This window comes from Genypterus blacodes, unplaced genomic scaffold, assembly GCF_046128005.1.
Source record: "Genypterus blacodes isolate CSIRO-AG114 ecotype Tasmania unplaced genomic scaffold, CSIRO-AGI_Gbla_v1 ptg000052l_1, whole genome shotgun sequence".
NCBI lineage: Eukaryota > Metazoa > Chordata > Actinopteri > Ophidiiformes > Ophidiidae > Genypterus > Genypterus blacodes.
Window position 1 is genome coordinate 4,182,168 of NW_027466864.1, and position 16,380 is coordinate 4,198,547.

The following is a 16,380-nucleotide window of genomic DNA, read 5'->3' on the forward strand; positions in this document are numbered from 1 at the left end:
TCATTGTGTGCACCACACTAAACATGGACAATAGAAAGAAAAGAGGAGAGTTGTCTGAGTGGATAAGGAAGAAAATAATTGCCAAGCATGGTCAAGGTAAAAGCTACAAGAGCATCTCTAAGCAGCGTTATGTCCCTGTGACCACGGTTGCTTGTATTATCAGGAAAGTTAAAGGTCTATGGAACTGAAGCCAAACATTCCTGGATGCGGCAGCAAAAGTAAAAACTTTTTTTCCCAGAGCCCAGACTGCACAGAAGGAAGTTTGAATGACGGCGAAAGAATCAAGGAAAACTTTAAAACAGATACAATCTGACCTCCAAGATTAAGGTATAACAGTGTCTGGTCACACCATCAATCACTCGAAGTGATCATAGTGATAAAAGTCTGAAATTATTTATTATGATCTATACTGTTAATGTTTTTTTATGAAAGAACGCAGGAGATGGGAAAGTTTGAAGAAAGAACAGAGTGAAGGCAACATTAAGAGTGTGGGAGGTGTTTGTCAGAACCCACTGTGTATGAGGGAGTATGTGAATTGCAATAATGTACGTGGTGGTCCAGTGATAAATAAAGACTTGGGGGTCCGGGTCCTGTGTGGTTCCTGTCCAGGGGAGAAGACCATTGGAGTGCCTGGCACAGGCTTCCAGTCATAATCTGGACCGCCACAGAATGTTAACATATCCTCTCAGCTGCAAGAAATGGAGGTTCGTCACCATCTGGGCTATATGTGATCAACAAGGCTGGTCACAGTGGAAAAATACTCTATTACAAGTCCTGCATTAAAGTACAAGAAAAACGTATGGAAACATTAAAGAAGTCATGTTGAAGAAGTGATTTGTTTGAGCTTCGAAAAACATAAACCATTGTGCATTTTGAGGATTCCACTTGAAGAGTGAGTAAGAGTAAGTAGTACCCCTGAAATAATACTATTAAGCTTTCTCAAAGCCTAAAAAAGGCTTGTGAAGAGCAGAATGTAAAACAAGAGTACAGTTCAGCTCAGCTCATTGCAATGAATAGTCCTGTACCCTTTGTCTAATGACATCATAAATGCAAAAAATGCATAACGGGCTGCACACACTGACTGCATGTAATTGACCCAGAAAAGGAGCACATGAGCATTATCAGACTTAACTCAATAAAAAGTTTGATGTGGTGGAGAGCATATTTTTTTGTATAAATAACTCTGGATGTGCCATGAAATCAGGCTCCTGGGAGAGATATTTACAGTGAACTGTAAAGGAATGAAGCCCACTTTCAGACAGAGGCAAGCTGCCACAGGAGGGTTGGAACTGAAGAACCTAACTGGATTTTTGCCTGGTCTTTGGTTTGAATTTTGAATCCATTCAGATTCCTGAGGATGGTGGAAAATTTGTTAAATATCTGTCTTGCACACATTACCACTGTCAAGAAGTCATGAAGGTATTCACAAACAGTTTCTTGTCTTGTTGCCTGTGAGGAGATCTTTCCTCCACTTTCATGCACAGCCATGCATCTCCAGTGAAAGGCCTGAGAGTGTGTAGCAAAGGAGAGTGGGGATTTGGGGGGTAAAAGGGCCTGATGTCTCTGGAGGGAAAAGCAAATCGGAGATCGTAGTGATTCAGCTGCAGCTGGCGGCACAGAGCAACACAAAATCAGAGAGAGGCACTCAAAACTGTGACATCAGCACCAAACAATGCTCTGGCTACCATCAGCAGAGAAAAATCTGACCAGCCAGGAGACTTGACAGAAAATACATTTCAAACTATGTAGTGTGTTTGCATGTGTGAGCAAGCATCAGTGTGTTTGTGTGGTGGATAGTTGCAGCTCAGGCATTCCTTTGATGGTAATTTAACCAAACTCAATACTACTCACTGTTCCTACCCTCCCCACCTCTGACTCCCCTCATCCTGCGTCTCGTGTGGCGGCAGTAATCGCCCAGAAGACGGAGTGTTGTGTTGCCTCTGTAATTACACAGGAAGGCCAGCTCTCTTTGAGCTCTGGATTAGTGACTCTCTTTGTGTTTCATTCAGAACAGTGGAGGGGGGCGGGGGGGAGGGGGGGGGGGGGGGGGCACATAGAAGGGCACAGCCAGAAGTATCATACCCAAGCCCAGTACAAAGTGACTCCCCCTTCCCTTTCTTTTCTCTCTGCTGCATTTCTCTAAAGTTTGACAGATGTCTTGGAGATATCGCAAAAGAGAAAAGAGGCAGGAAGGCAGCCTGGAGCCCCGGAGCCCTGGAGCCCCGGACATTCAATCCCTCCAGCACCAGTCTGCCTGACTTCCTGCTTGCCTGCCTGCGTTGCTGCCTTGCTATTTGTTTTTCTGATTTTTCAGTGAAGATGACTTCATTATATTTTTTCGTATATATATACACATTTGCCTGATTGAGGAGCAAGAATAGGCACAAGACAGGTTATGGTGTAATGATGTGAATGAATGTGTGTGTGTGTGTGTGTGTGTGTGTGTGTGTGTGTGTGTGTGTGTGTATGTGTGTGTGTGTGTGTGTGTGTGTGCGCGTGCACAGTGTGGCAAAAATGAGCCATAGTGTTGTGATATTAAATGCTTGTCAGGATCTGGTCAGGTTAATACAACACTAATGAGCAAAATAACCAATAATGGTAAATGGCAGTACACATGTAGACAACTTAAACTGGTGGTGTTTTCTAACTGAAACTAAATTCAAACAAAAAAAATAAAAAAATCTCTAATTTAAAGAGCACTGCATACTGCAAACCCATATAGAACGTGATAACAAACAACGCCAAAAGCTAACATTTCTGTGGCTGTATAAACAATCTGGATGTTAATTTGTTTTGGGGAAAATGTATGCATTCTGAACTTGAGGCAACTGCACCCACTTTTGTTTAAAAGTATTATTATTATTATTATTATTATTATTATTATTATTATTATTATTATTATTATTACTATTATTATTATTATTGTTGTTGTTGTTGTTGTTGTTGTTGTTGTTGTTATGGTTATGGTTATGGTTATTATGGTTATTGTTGGGTTAATTTTAAGACATGATTGGGCTGGACACTCTGGCAACACAGCACCCTCCTCCTCATCCTCCTTTATGCCTCATCAACCTCTCTGGACAGCATGAACTCATGCTCTCATATGTACTTAATTTACAGGCAGTTTCAGTGCACAAGCAATGAGTCACAGTCATTTTGTTTATTGCAATCATACTCTCCCCCAGCTGCTGACATCTGTCCTTGTTGTTGAGTTATTGTGAGATATCAAAATGAAGAAGCTGAGTTCACAGTGTTGTCTGCTATACAGTTTAGTTTCCTCAGGTCCCATTGTGAAAGTGTGTAATGGGGGGACCTGTGTGGATCTGCTGTGGGTGGGCCATGGGACGGGAGAGAGGTTTAGCCCCAAGCCTAATTATAATATACACAGTGCGTGCGTGCATGCGTGCGCGCGTGCATGCGTGCACGTGCGACTGTGTGCGACTGTGTGTGTGTATGTGTCAGGTCATGGATGAGAACATTGAGATCAAATAACCACTGTTCCATGTCAGTTGGGTGACCTGATAAGACATTAGCGTTGTGTGTGTGTGTGTGTGTGTGTGTGTGTGTGTGTGTGTGTGTGTGTGTGTGTGTGTGTGTGTGTGTGTGTGTGTGGACCTGTACTTACGATAATACCTAATAATGATTACAATAAAATCTCACTTGAAAGAGTTAAAGATTCCCACTGGTGACAGAGTGGAGAGAGTGGGGAGGTGCATGGGGAAAAAGAAATACTGTTGGGGGCGAAGGGGGTGGTTCTCCTCTGCACTGGGCACTCATTCCTCTGATAATAGCAGTCTGGTATTGTCATTATGGGGAGGCAGCCAACACAGTCACAGCAAACCACTGTATAGTTTTAACTCTTAGTTTGCACTGAGCACACTGAGCTGAACAACTGAACACACTGGATCCCAAATAAGGAACACATTTTTTGGTCAAACAACATCATCATAATGGTTCACCTGAGCGGTCAAAATACAGACTCAGACACACACACACACACACACACACACACACACACACACACACACACACATACAGTTAAGCTGGGCAGAAACTGAAGGAGGAAAAAATACAACTTTTCCACTGTCCACATATTTCTTGCTCCATGGAGGTTCTTCTGCTTCTGGCAGTCACATACTGATTTTTTAAGGAGACCCGCTGTGATAAATCTGAAACATTCATAGTGACTGCCAGGGAGCAAGGACTTGTCATTACTCAAGGTCCCAGCGTCCCAGGCTTTTGACTGTTTTTTTCTGTCATAGTTGGTATGGGCTCATAACCAATGTATGACCAATTGTAAATGCATCTTGCACCCCGCTACATATCATATCACACACATGCTTTTAGAGAGGAAGCGCAGGGCAGCCATGATACGGTGCCCCTGGAGCAGTTTGGGGATTCGGTGCCTTGCTTAAGGGAACCTCAGCAGTGCCCAGGTGGCAAACTGGTAACTCTCCAGCTGCCAGCTGCCAGTCCATGCTTGGTCATGTGCGGGACTCGAACCAGCAGCCTCTGCGACCGTGAAGAATACAGTCCAAAGGAGGTTGTGGGGAACCTGGTGGCGAACACAACCTGGAGATCTATTCCTTCCCTTTTAGCAGCTTGGATTTGATGCCAGATTGTGCACCCAGAAAAGTCCAAGTGGGTTCCTTCCTAGGTAGGTGCACAGTTGTGAGGCACTGCGCTGAAAAAGATTTTGCCTTCAATGTTCAGGAGGTTGATTTGGCGAAACGGAGTGATATCAGCAGAATCCTTTCTTTTTGGATGAGAATAACTCCTGCCCTCCACCACACTGTTGGTATTGCTCTTTTCTGCCATACCACCTTCACCAGTCTCCATAGAAACCATAAGACATCTGGTAGATCCTGCTGCTGATGTGGGTTTTTTCCAGTTGGGCGTTGAGTCCTTTTTCTCCTTTCGTTATGAGTTTGCCGCTGTTCTGCTTTATGGACAGGCCCTTCACAAACTTGAAGGGGTCTTTGAACCAGGTGGACCTTGTGTGTTCTCTATCTGTTCTCTCTCTTTCTGTGCCTCTTTCTCACATAAGCCTGTTCTTGCCTGCAGGAGTTTGACTCCCTCCATCTCCTCCTCTGAGGCTTTCTTCCACTGCTTTTTCAGCTGCCTTCTACCATTGACCATTCACTCCATTTCCTGCTGCCTCCTGAACTTAGTTGGGATGGATGATTGTTCCACTTTCACCCTTACTTCTAGTCTAGGTTGCAGGCTGTAGGTTGAGGTAGGCTAAGCTCAATGTGCTCTGCTGTACTTGATTATTTCACTTTCCTCTGGGAAAGGCAGATGTACTGCCGATCATTATTCATATCCTACCCATCAAAAAAATCTTGGGGGGCAATTCAGGTAGATGAATGAGAGAGCCATCTCGGAAAATTGGTCCACCACTGTTATGATGGTGGTGTCCTGAAAAGTAAGCGTGTGGAGTTCAGGGTGGCTGATGTTAACATCCCATCGAGTCATCAAGGTTCAGTCTTGCTTTCCTGACCTTGATGATGAATTGGATGATAAAACATTGGCATAGAGCCAAACCTTGGTACTCAATATTTCAAATGCAAATAAAATTGCTTTTTAAAAACAAAGATTCACGCACAAATATGTTTTCTCATGCTAATGCAAAATATCTACACGTAAACACAATTTTCATTGTTTGATTGATGACACCTATTCTGTCAGAAAGTTCAAAAACAGCGACGGAGAGACAAAGCAAAGGTAGGAAAGTTGTTTTCAGCAGATAAGAGTGACAGTGAGTCTGAGGCCGCAGTCAGTGTGAAAAAGTGAGAGGGGCTTTGGAAAGAGGAAAATAATATGGCTGAACGGAAACTCCACAAGGCTGACGTCTCTCTCTCTCTCTCTCTCTCTCTCTCTCTCTCTCTCTCTCTCTCTCTCTCCCCCTCTCTCTCTCACTCTCTATCTTTCTTTCCCTCTCTTTCTCTCCCTCTTGTTTTTTCTCTCACTCTTCGTGTCTCTGTTGCTCATATGCTTGTGCGTTTGTGCCTCTGCTCTGCTACATTCTGCACAGCTCAGTCTGATAAAGCTGTCTTGCCAATACAAAGTCTGCCAAGAATTAATTTCTGGAGGAAATACTGAATTCTTTTTTTGAGAAGATTTTGAAAATGGTTCATTTTGAAAATACAGAACATTGGCACAGGATATCTAGTGCTATTGGTGTTCTAAAAATGATACGAAGTGAACACACACACTCACACACACTCTTTTCTGAGTAAATTACTTGGCCAGAGTTTTTGGATCTTTAGTAAAACATCTGGGGCTGAAGTGGCACAGGACTCAAGACACAGTCAAAGTCCTCCACATCACATTATGTTTTACACAGACACATTACAGTGCTGGGAATTTCCCACAGTTTTATGGATTATTTTCCTCTTTGGTGGTGGTGTTTGGGAGTGGAGGGTGGGGGGGCGGGGGGGGTGGGATATGAAGGCAGGAGATGGAAAGTGGCAGTGTTCTACCTTTTTAGCAGCAGTAGATGGATCTTGCAGGTTCTAGGCCTTGACCAATTGTACACTCGCAGCTTCAACCAGTCCTCCCATTATTCAAAGATGATTACCAGGCTGCACACATGCAACATGACACAATGACACATCTAAAATGTGTCCATAAAGAAATAATATGATAAATGAAATGATATAGTAAATTTTGTATAGTGCTCAGGTTCACGGCTGGACCAAGACTGAATCACGTTATGTGAGGAAATTAGCCAGGTCAGGTTATGCTATAGCTACAGGACCCAGATCTGTGTTGGGAGTCTTTCAACTGAGTGCATAAGAGTTGATCATTAAATTTGATTCAGATAATCAAAACCTGGATGATGAAATAGTTAGATTAAAATTATCATATGTAATGATGATCAAGAACCTTATCAAGTGTTTTCACCTAAGCTGAGGATCACGAAGGAGCTGCTGGGTGTTAGCGGGTGACGATTGAGCCCTCATCTTTACTATGAGCCTCTTCTATTGTTCTCTCTAGCACTTTCACTTTTTCCTCATTTTGATACATTACAGACATTTATTGACTGCATTCAATAAAATACAATACATCAAATGATTATTGGAGTACAGCAGATACCAGGAGGTGCTGTAGAACACAGTGGCTTATCATTCTTGAATAGAAGGAATTTTGAGCCACCAAGACTCTTGCTTGAGTTGGACACAGAGCCAAAGTGAGTAAAAGTGGGGTTGCCTGAAATAAGATGTCTAAGTCATTATGCAGATACAAGTTGTTGCCAACACAGACAGAAGGTTTTTGCATATTTCAAGCAACCTTCTCAAGCGACATAATCTATTGCTTATGATCCTGATATCCATTTAAATAAGATAAAACACTGATATGGTGAGATATGATTTTGTTTGAGGCTCAGCCAACTTCTGTTCTTCTCATATGCAATATGTGTGCATTGCTGTCTGAGCCTTTGCCTGAAGGAGTATGCTATCCCTCTCTTTCTCTCACTGTGTGTGTGCGTGTGTGCGTGTGTGTTGTTTGGGCAGGGCAGTGGTGTATTGAATAACTCCCAGCTCTCCCCTGTGGAATGGACCCCTTATTCAATGGAGTGTTGTCTCTCCCGCCAAGCAACAGCCTTGATTTAGAGCCAGAAAACCCAAATGTCCCTGTCAATCAGTTTGACAAGCCAAGCATGGGCTAAACCCAACGACCTGGCAGAGGGACTCACAGGAAGATGTGGTTAGCATTCAGGGTACTAGATACTAGATAGTTTGGCTAATGTGGAGACATACAGTATCTAGGGTGGGTAGCAAGACAAGGTAATGTTAAAACGTTATTGTTCCCTGTGGTACAATTTGGTCAAACATTCAACCAAAGCAAAATCTTGAAGACTTAAGAGGAACATTAAGAGGAACCACAAACATACAGAATCTGGAATAATGCCAATGAAAAAGGGCACGAGGGCCTTTTCAAAAATTAGCAATTATTTTGAACTGGCAGCTATCCCTCTGAGTTATGGGATCTAGATTGTGTACAGATCCTAAAAGCAAGACGGGTAAATAAATACATTCAACAAGAAGCACTCACAGAGTCCAAACAGCCGCCAATGCTTTCTCCTACTTACTTTTATAGTTGCTTAACCAGAAACTTATTTACTTTTATAGTTGCTTAACCAGGAATACTCATTGATAAAATATTGTGCCTCCTGAACTGGCATCCGTGTCGTGGTTGAATTCACACAACATATAAGGCCACAATATGCTTCATCTGACACACTGAGCGGGGAGTTGGGAGGCGGTAGCAAACCCCTCTCCTCTGCCCAATTCAGCCAAAAGCATACAACTGCAAAGCAGGTACAAAGACGTACAGAAAACACATAGTTACTGTTAACAACCCCTCCCCTCTCCTATAGCAAAGGTTTCCTGTGTTTCCAGTCACTGATTAATCGCATTGACATTACAAAGACAAACACACATACACACACACACACAAACCCCTCCTCTCTCCAAGACGGCACGCGTCTCACTCCACCTAGTGGAATGGGCATTTGGAAAAAGTATACACACTTTTACTTTCTGATTATGTCCCTTATTAATCGGTTATTCGTAAACATTGAAGATATTAATGGAGAGCATAAATTCTGTCTTCACTTGGAGGGTTTCTCAACGCTGTCTTTGTGCACATCTGGTACAGTTAAAACGTTTACAGCCCTTAACACATGAGTTGCTCAGTTAGAGTTAACTTAGACCTGGCTTAGCAGTAAAACGACAAGTGTGACAAATAACTTGAATGGTCTGTGTAGGTATAACTGAGGTCCCTGGTAAAGAGGCCCTGATGACCCTGAAGGAAAGTAAGTAGAAGTCATTCTCATTATAGATACAGACACAAATGGAATGAAATGTCTGTAAAGGTCTCCATTACTTTTTCCCAAGTGAACATTTAGACATGCAGTCATATGCTGCCACATTGAATTCAGTGTAAAATACTGTAATGAATATTGGTAATTAAAATCATGGGTTTAAGATGGGATGTGGTTGGTAAGAACAGAAGATGTACATTTGGATTCAATGGGAAACACAAATCCGGAACATACATGATGGAAAGAGCCATTGTGATGGAAAGACAGAAATCAGCACAACAGGAGAAAAAGGGGTCTAGAACAATCTCATTGTCAGGTTCAATATCTGGGTGCAGAATCCTAATGTCTCTGCTCCATTGACAGAGGATGTTGCAGCAATTAATGCATGCAGCAGTCTCAGCAGGCTGAATGTGCATTCAGATCTCTCTAAATTCATTTCAATTTAATTAAATATGCAAATGTTCAAACCTAGCTAACAATTTCAGATTCATCTGGGGTGATTGAAACAGATCTTGGTCCCACACAGAACACCATTATTCCTCACTTAAGGGCGGACACACACACACACACACACACACACACACACACACACACACACACACACACACACACACAGACACACACACACAGACACACACACACACAAACACACACACTCCAGACCAGACCCAGTGTCAGGGACAAGAGTCTTTTTGACAGCTGGGCTTTCAACAGGAAGTGAAGGGTTAAAGTTTATCCTTGTGCACTACAGGAGATGATGTACAGACCACCATTAACACAGACTGAGAAGGAGGGGCTGCCACTTATCCTTTTGTGCACAGTCAAGCACACAGGTCAGTGGAACTCATTAAGAACTGGAAAACATAACCAAAGGGAATCACCGTACAAACAGAAATAAACCAAAGATAATCAGCAGTTCCATTCAGGAATAGAGCAGCGGGACATCTTGAAATGAAGCCAGGTTACAATCCTCAGACTGGCTTGGACATGTTTGCAGTGGTCAGACCCCATAAGCTTTGCTGTTCATTAACCAACATCAACATTCCTCTTGTACATCATCCAGTCCACTTTTCCCTCATGTGTCTTGTTTGTTTGTCAACTGTAATGGAGCATAATAGTTGTAGTAGTTGAGCAATTCTTGGCTCAATAAGGGAATGCATTGACACAGCCAAAGACTTTCATGTGTTTTTATGTTTTTGGCATTGTAGTTATTGAAAGAGTCCAATTCAGCTTCAATTTTCTAACTTCATTTAAAATGTATGTTTTTAATAATAACATTTGGTTGAATTATCTCCAATTGTTGACTGTGACTCTGATTTTGTATGGATTATACACAGTATTCTGCCTGTACTCAGACTGCACTCACTTGTTGATTCAGGGCACATCTGGTGTAGGGGTCACAATATGCATTGTATGATTGCAACAGACGCACAGTCTTGAATGACTTCAGAGACAAAGCAGGGACTAGAATTGCACAGTTGCACACATATCACTATTTGTGTTCCTCTTTTTACCTTCATAATTAATCATCTGGTAGTGTCAGCAACAACATGCATGTAAATGAATTTGGTTTCAATGGTGTTGGTTGGTGTGCTGGTGTGGACATGTGGACACTTGCACATGTGTGAGGTTGGTCTGAGACATGTGTAATTTTAACCAGCAACTGTGTGTAACAGCAGCTACCAGGGACAGAGAATCCCTCCCCTGTCAGCTCTCTTGTCCCTCACTTGTCAGTTTAAAATTGTAATATGATATTCTTGTTGACAGTATGTCTCCATCTTTGGTGCTTTATGCACTGATTTTTGTTATTGTCGCTGTGCACACAGATCAGTCAAAGTCAAACAGTACTTATATTTTATTTTTCTGAAAAGTCCATTTACTTTCCATCTGGGGATACTTTCTACTTTTCTTGCAGCACAGGTCAGATTTGACATTTCAAGCACATGCAGTAAACAATCAGTGTTACCCAGATCGGTCAGCATTCAGACGTGTCATCCTATTGAAGTCAATTATAACACATAAAGAATATAGGGAATGGAGAATATACACAAAAAAAAGACCTGACTGAGTTTACTGATTGTAAAGTTTAAAAAACATTGCAAGGAGCTGTATGGAGTAATGGAGGCAAAGACATTAATGGGTCCTGATAAGAGGAATCCAAGTCAACAGTTCTAGTTTAAATTTGGAATATGGTTTATTTCTTGTTCTAAGCTGCCACTGTGGCCCTGGATATGGAGGATTACTCTGCTTGGCAGCAGAAACCATTCTCTGTGGTGTGTGAGACATATCTGGTTGGCATTTTCTATCACTGTACCCTGAAGCCTGTAACACAGCTTACATCCTACATAAAACAAAAGGATTACAGCCATCATAACACTCACAGTAGAAATGGCTTTATAACATTAATGTGTATTGTAAATGTACCCACATTACAACATGTAGCAGCTCAAAATAATTTGCATTGACTTTTCCTGGGAAAACATCTTACAACTTGGTGGTAATTATCACAAGGGAAGCTTTGGGAATGAGCACCAATTATCACAGTGCTCATGATATAGATTATAATAAGACTGTAACCACACAAAGCAGGCATTATAGGCATGTAGTGTGGAATGTAATAGACTAAGGATAAGATGATAGAGCAAACCAAGGTCGGGAGTATGACCATGAGGCCATGAGGTCTGTAACTGTGGACAGGATGATTTTAAATTCTTAAGTTTAACACCAGGGTCCATCAGGCATCCTTTAAGTCTCAACGATTGTGCTGCCCTACATCGCTGCACTGTGCTTACCTTACACTATGGGATCCTAGTTCACCAAAGCTGAGGTCAATGAGAGAATGGAAAAACTGACTCGTCCCTCTCGCTCGTCCTTTCATTTTAACTATGATGAATATAACATTCAAGATCATGAAACCCAACCAAACATGGATGACCATAGTTTTCAGGTTTGTTAACTCAGTTGAGTAACTTTCTTTAAGTGTTTGAAATGCAGTCATGTGCGATAAGTACAGCTTAACTTCCTTCTGCAAACTGATGACTGCAGCTGCTCTGCCACGCTTCTGCACTTTCCATTTCCTGTCAGTGTCAGCCTACATTCCCACCAATAATGAAAGAAAACGTCTACTGTGAACCGGTGTGGCAGTTTCCCCACAATGGAATGATTGTAGCCTTTGATTCTCTGTTAATGACAAACATACAACATATGAGTTTGACAAGGATGAATAGTGGTGTACTTATTGCTCACTTTGTTCCATTCTAATGCTGTTTTATAGATATACCACCTCATCCAAGTCTTGGCTTCTTGGTGTGTCTCAGTAAGTATTTTTCACTTCCCCCAGAAGTGAAAAAATCAGGTCCCTTTGAACAAGAGGAATAAGAATAAGAAGCGGCTGATAGAGATGGATGGGACCCTTAAATAATCTTTATTACATTACATTACATTACATTACGATCATTTGGCAGACGCTTTTATCCAAAGCGACTTACATTACATTACCACCCTTCGCAGAGGGGGGAGCAATTGAGGGTTCGGTGCCTTGCTCAGGGGCGCCTCGGCAGGGGCTCGAACCGGCAACCCTCCGGTTCCCAAGCAGAAGCTCTAACCACTGAGCCACTGCCTGCCTATTATGCCTTTATGAAACCATAAAAGCTACAGCAACCAAACCTTAGGTTGGTCAGAAATCTCCTCGATTACTCAAACAAAGACCTTAATTGATTGGCCTGATGGTGGCGCTGTAATAACCAGGGGGTTTTTTTTATTTTGGCCTACATCTTTTAAACTGTACATTATGGAATCAAAATACTTGCAAAATGTTTTCCCACTATAATTTGGGCTGATCTTATGATTATGACTTCTCTGTAAGCCTTTATTGCATCTGGTGCATCGCATTATGCAGCATGATAGGGACATCAGGCTGCATATACAGTATGTACATGTGTATGCCATAGCAACTTAGTGAGTCCTGCACATGGGGAGCAGCTATTACATTTGCTTCAGAAAATGTAGATGACATAGAAAAGATAGAGAGAGCAAGTGTATACACACATCATCAGTGCACATTACTTATCCAACTAAAAAACCCCAACCAATGTTAAATCCAAACCTACAACCTTGAAGTGGTGCATCCCTGAATCATCTCTCCATTAGCATCCAACTGCTCTTCCAGCTTCCCTGAGCTTCAGGTACATACCAGTCCAACTAACAGCCTGAGGGCATTTCACTTGACTACTGCCAGAAGACACTCATGGGTGTCCTTGTCTCTCCTCATGAAGTATTCACAGATGTCTAAACAACCTGTGTAAAAGCATCTCTGAGCTGACTGAGAAGATGAGATTTGCAGGGCCTGTTATCTGTGTGACTGTCAGCTCGGCTCCTTTCACAGACAATTACAGTGAAATCTCTCATTACATAGGAAAGGACTGAGATGGAGGGAGGGAGGGAGGGAGGGAGGGAGGGAGGGAGGGAGAGGATTGTAAGCGTGCCTGTTGGAAGAGCTTCAAAGTTGTGTTCACAAACAAAATCATCAAGTGATGTGACAAATGAAAAGGTGCCAGGAGGTGCTGAGGCGAGGGTGTGGTGGCAGGAGACAAGGACAGAGGGAGGAGATGAGAAAGATAAAGACAAAGAGATATTGAGGTAAAATACCAAGGAGAGGGAGAGGAGGTAGAGAAAGTGTGAAGACAGTGTGTGAAACAGAGGATGAAGCTGAAGAAGAGAATGAGGAGGTGATGTTGGAGTAACAGGAGTTTCAGAGTGAAGTGCATCTGACACCTGCATAGACCCACATGAGAATCTTGTGGTTGGTATTTGGCAGCTCACCATGATGAGATCTGTAGTCATTAGTGGGTTTTGCAACAGAACACGAACATGGTGGTGTGATTTGGAAAGTTGTGTTGGTAAATGAAAAGAGATATGCAGACATCATGCTTGGACTTGATCCTGGTTTTATGTAATACAGGAGTTAGATCACATGAAGTCTTCTTTATTTGTTTGAAATGCAGGTAACCCAGTGCAGCCAGGTACTAATGTTCAATATTCAGCCATTTAAAGTGTTTTTATGAAAACTTTGCTAATGTCACTTTCATTTAATGAGTATGGGGAGGGGGGGGGGGTGTATGGCATCCCCTGGCATCCATGTTAGTGAGACCTAAGGTTGAAGGGAGCATGAACTTCTAACCCTGAGACAGATCAGAGAGGTAAGCGAGGTAAAGGCGTCTTTATACGCGAAGGATTTTGTATTCAATTCACAAAAAAGAAAGTGGAGTTGAAAGAGTATAGAGGTGGTGTGGTGAGTTTTTGATGATCTGGAGCAGTGAAGTTTATAAGGGAGGACCGGAGCAGTTAAGTTTATAAGGGAGGACAGCATAACGGTACGTGATGTTACCTATCTGTGGATCAACACTTCTGTGCTATGTTGAGAGACGGCAGACGAAGCCTGGCAGTGTTATGATCTATTCTCAGCATCAAAGCCCTAATTTTCAGCAAAATAACAGCTGGACTCAGACTGCATCATTTGAAAGGAAGCTCCACCTGTTTGCACCTCTCATCTTTCATTTGAAAGCTGTCTGTGCTACACTGGTATATCATAACAGTCAAGGGCAAAGTGCATTTCAAAAATAACTTACTGCAGCACTGCCATGAAAGTAGTCTATTGTTGTCAACACATTTATGTTTAACTGCCATATAATTTAGACTTTAATGTGACCACTATGTGCACACAGCATTATAACTCCAAAACATATTCAGAGATTACATCACCACGGGCTGTTACACAGAACTGCACTGTTTTCCCGCACACCATAAGCACACACACACTTTCTGTCATCGAATGTGGGCGGGGCCTCTGGGGGGGAAGTACCATGGATTGGTTTGGTTAGGTGGTAAAATATTTCCAACCTTTACAACTTCTTACTTGCTTCCCTGGGCTGAATGTGTGTGTGCGCAGTATCCAAGGAGCCGACACACAGTGCAAGTCTGTTCATTGTGGACAGTCTGGTGTGTATGCATAAATATGACACACATGCATACACACACAAGTATGCCCACACTCTCAAACATCTCAAACTCCTGCCATCACATAAGAATATAATCTGACATGGTAGTCATAAAATTCACTTCTTAAATACTGGGATATATTTGAGGTGCTGGGACTTTTTCATTTTTTTTAAACCTTTAACTTTTTCTCTCCTTTGCATCAGAGGAATTTTTTCTTTTACCCCACAATGTTTTTGTAGCCAATAAAGGCCTCCAGTAAAATGCAATTTTCCTCATGAGCTGCAGCATAGCAGTCTACATATTAACTACATGAATATGTCACTTTTTACATTTACATACAATTCACCATATCAATAGATTTAGTGCTTTAAATCAGGTAACTGTAAAATACTTTTCTTCCTTAGTTTTAGTTTCTAAGCAAATCTTCTTGTCTGTCAGGAGTTCTTAAGCATTGCATATAATCCCGTAATTTGAGAGTCCTTGATCATGATCCCTTTTCTCTTTTTCCTTGTCTCTCCCTCTGTTTCTCTCTCTCTCTCTCTTTGTCATTCTTTCTTATCACCAGCAGATCATTTTGCTGCTTTTGAAATAGAGATACTTTTGTAGTAACAGGGCTTCATCTAAATCCAATGCTTCTTAAGGCCCAGTTGGAAGATTCCCTCTTCACTTGGGATCATCATTCCAACTGAAGTCAGAAAAGAATGACTGAACTTAACTTGACTTAAGAACTTAACTCAACTTTGCGATTGTTAAAAATAATTCACCTTTTATACTTTATATCATTCATTACTAAAAGTGTTCAATTTAACTGTATAAATGTTTTTTCCTGTCTGTTACTGCGTACGCACGTTAACAAGAAAGTCTAAGTGTGTGCCAGCACACACACACACTTACACAGAAATCCCTTCCCTCCTTTTGCCCCACTTTCCAGTGTGGGCATAGTGTTTGGATGAGCTAGGTCAGATGAAGCATACTGTAGTTTTAACTGCCAAAACAGTGAGCAGTCATAGTCGTCACATTACCAGAACCAAATTGTTAACCATTAAGAAATGTATTAATTAAGAATACATCTTTATCTCCACAACATGCTGTCTGTTATTTTACAGCTTACTTCTGCTGTGTACACTTCTGTGCAGCACTTGGCACCTTCTGCCTGTAATGGGTCTGAAATGCGTATTGAAAAAATGTATCTTTGTACGCATGCTGTAATTAGGTTATTTCCTTGCATTGCTTATCTGCACATGTTACTGGACGACATGATTGGAATGCCATCTGCTCTAAAAGACTACAGTACATATGTGATATGGCTCAAAGTGCGATCAAATCTCTGTCACAAGTAATCATGTTTTAGTCAGATGTGTACAGCGGGGACACATTCATGTTATAAATTCCACCCACTTGTTGAAAGCATCACCCCCACCTCGTCCTCCTGACTCTGCTTGCTCTCACCCATAAAGGTATTTTGAATGGGAGTTCCAACTCTTCTTAGCTGGGTACCTGCACCTAGAACGCAAACAGTGACTGCATGTCAATACACGCTATAAGATGACCTC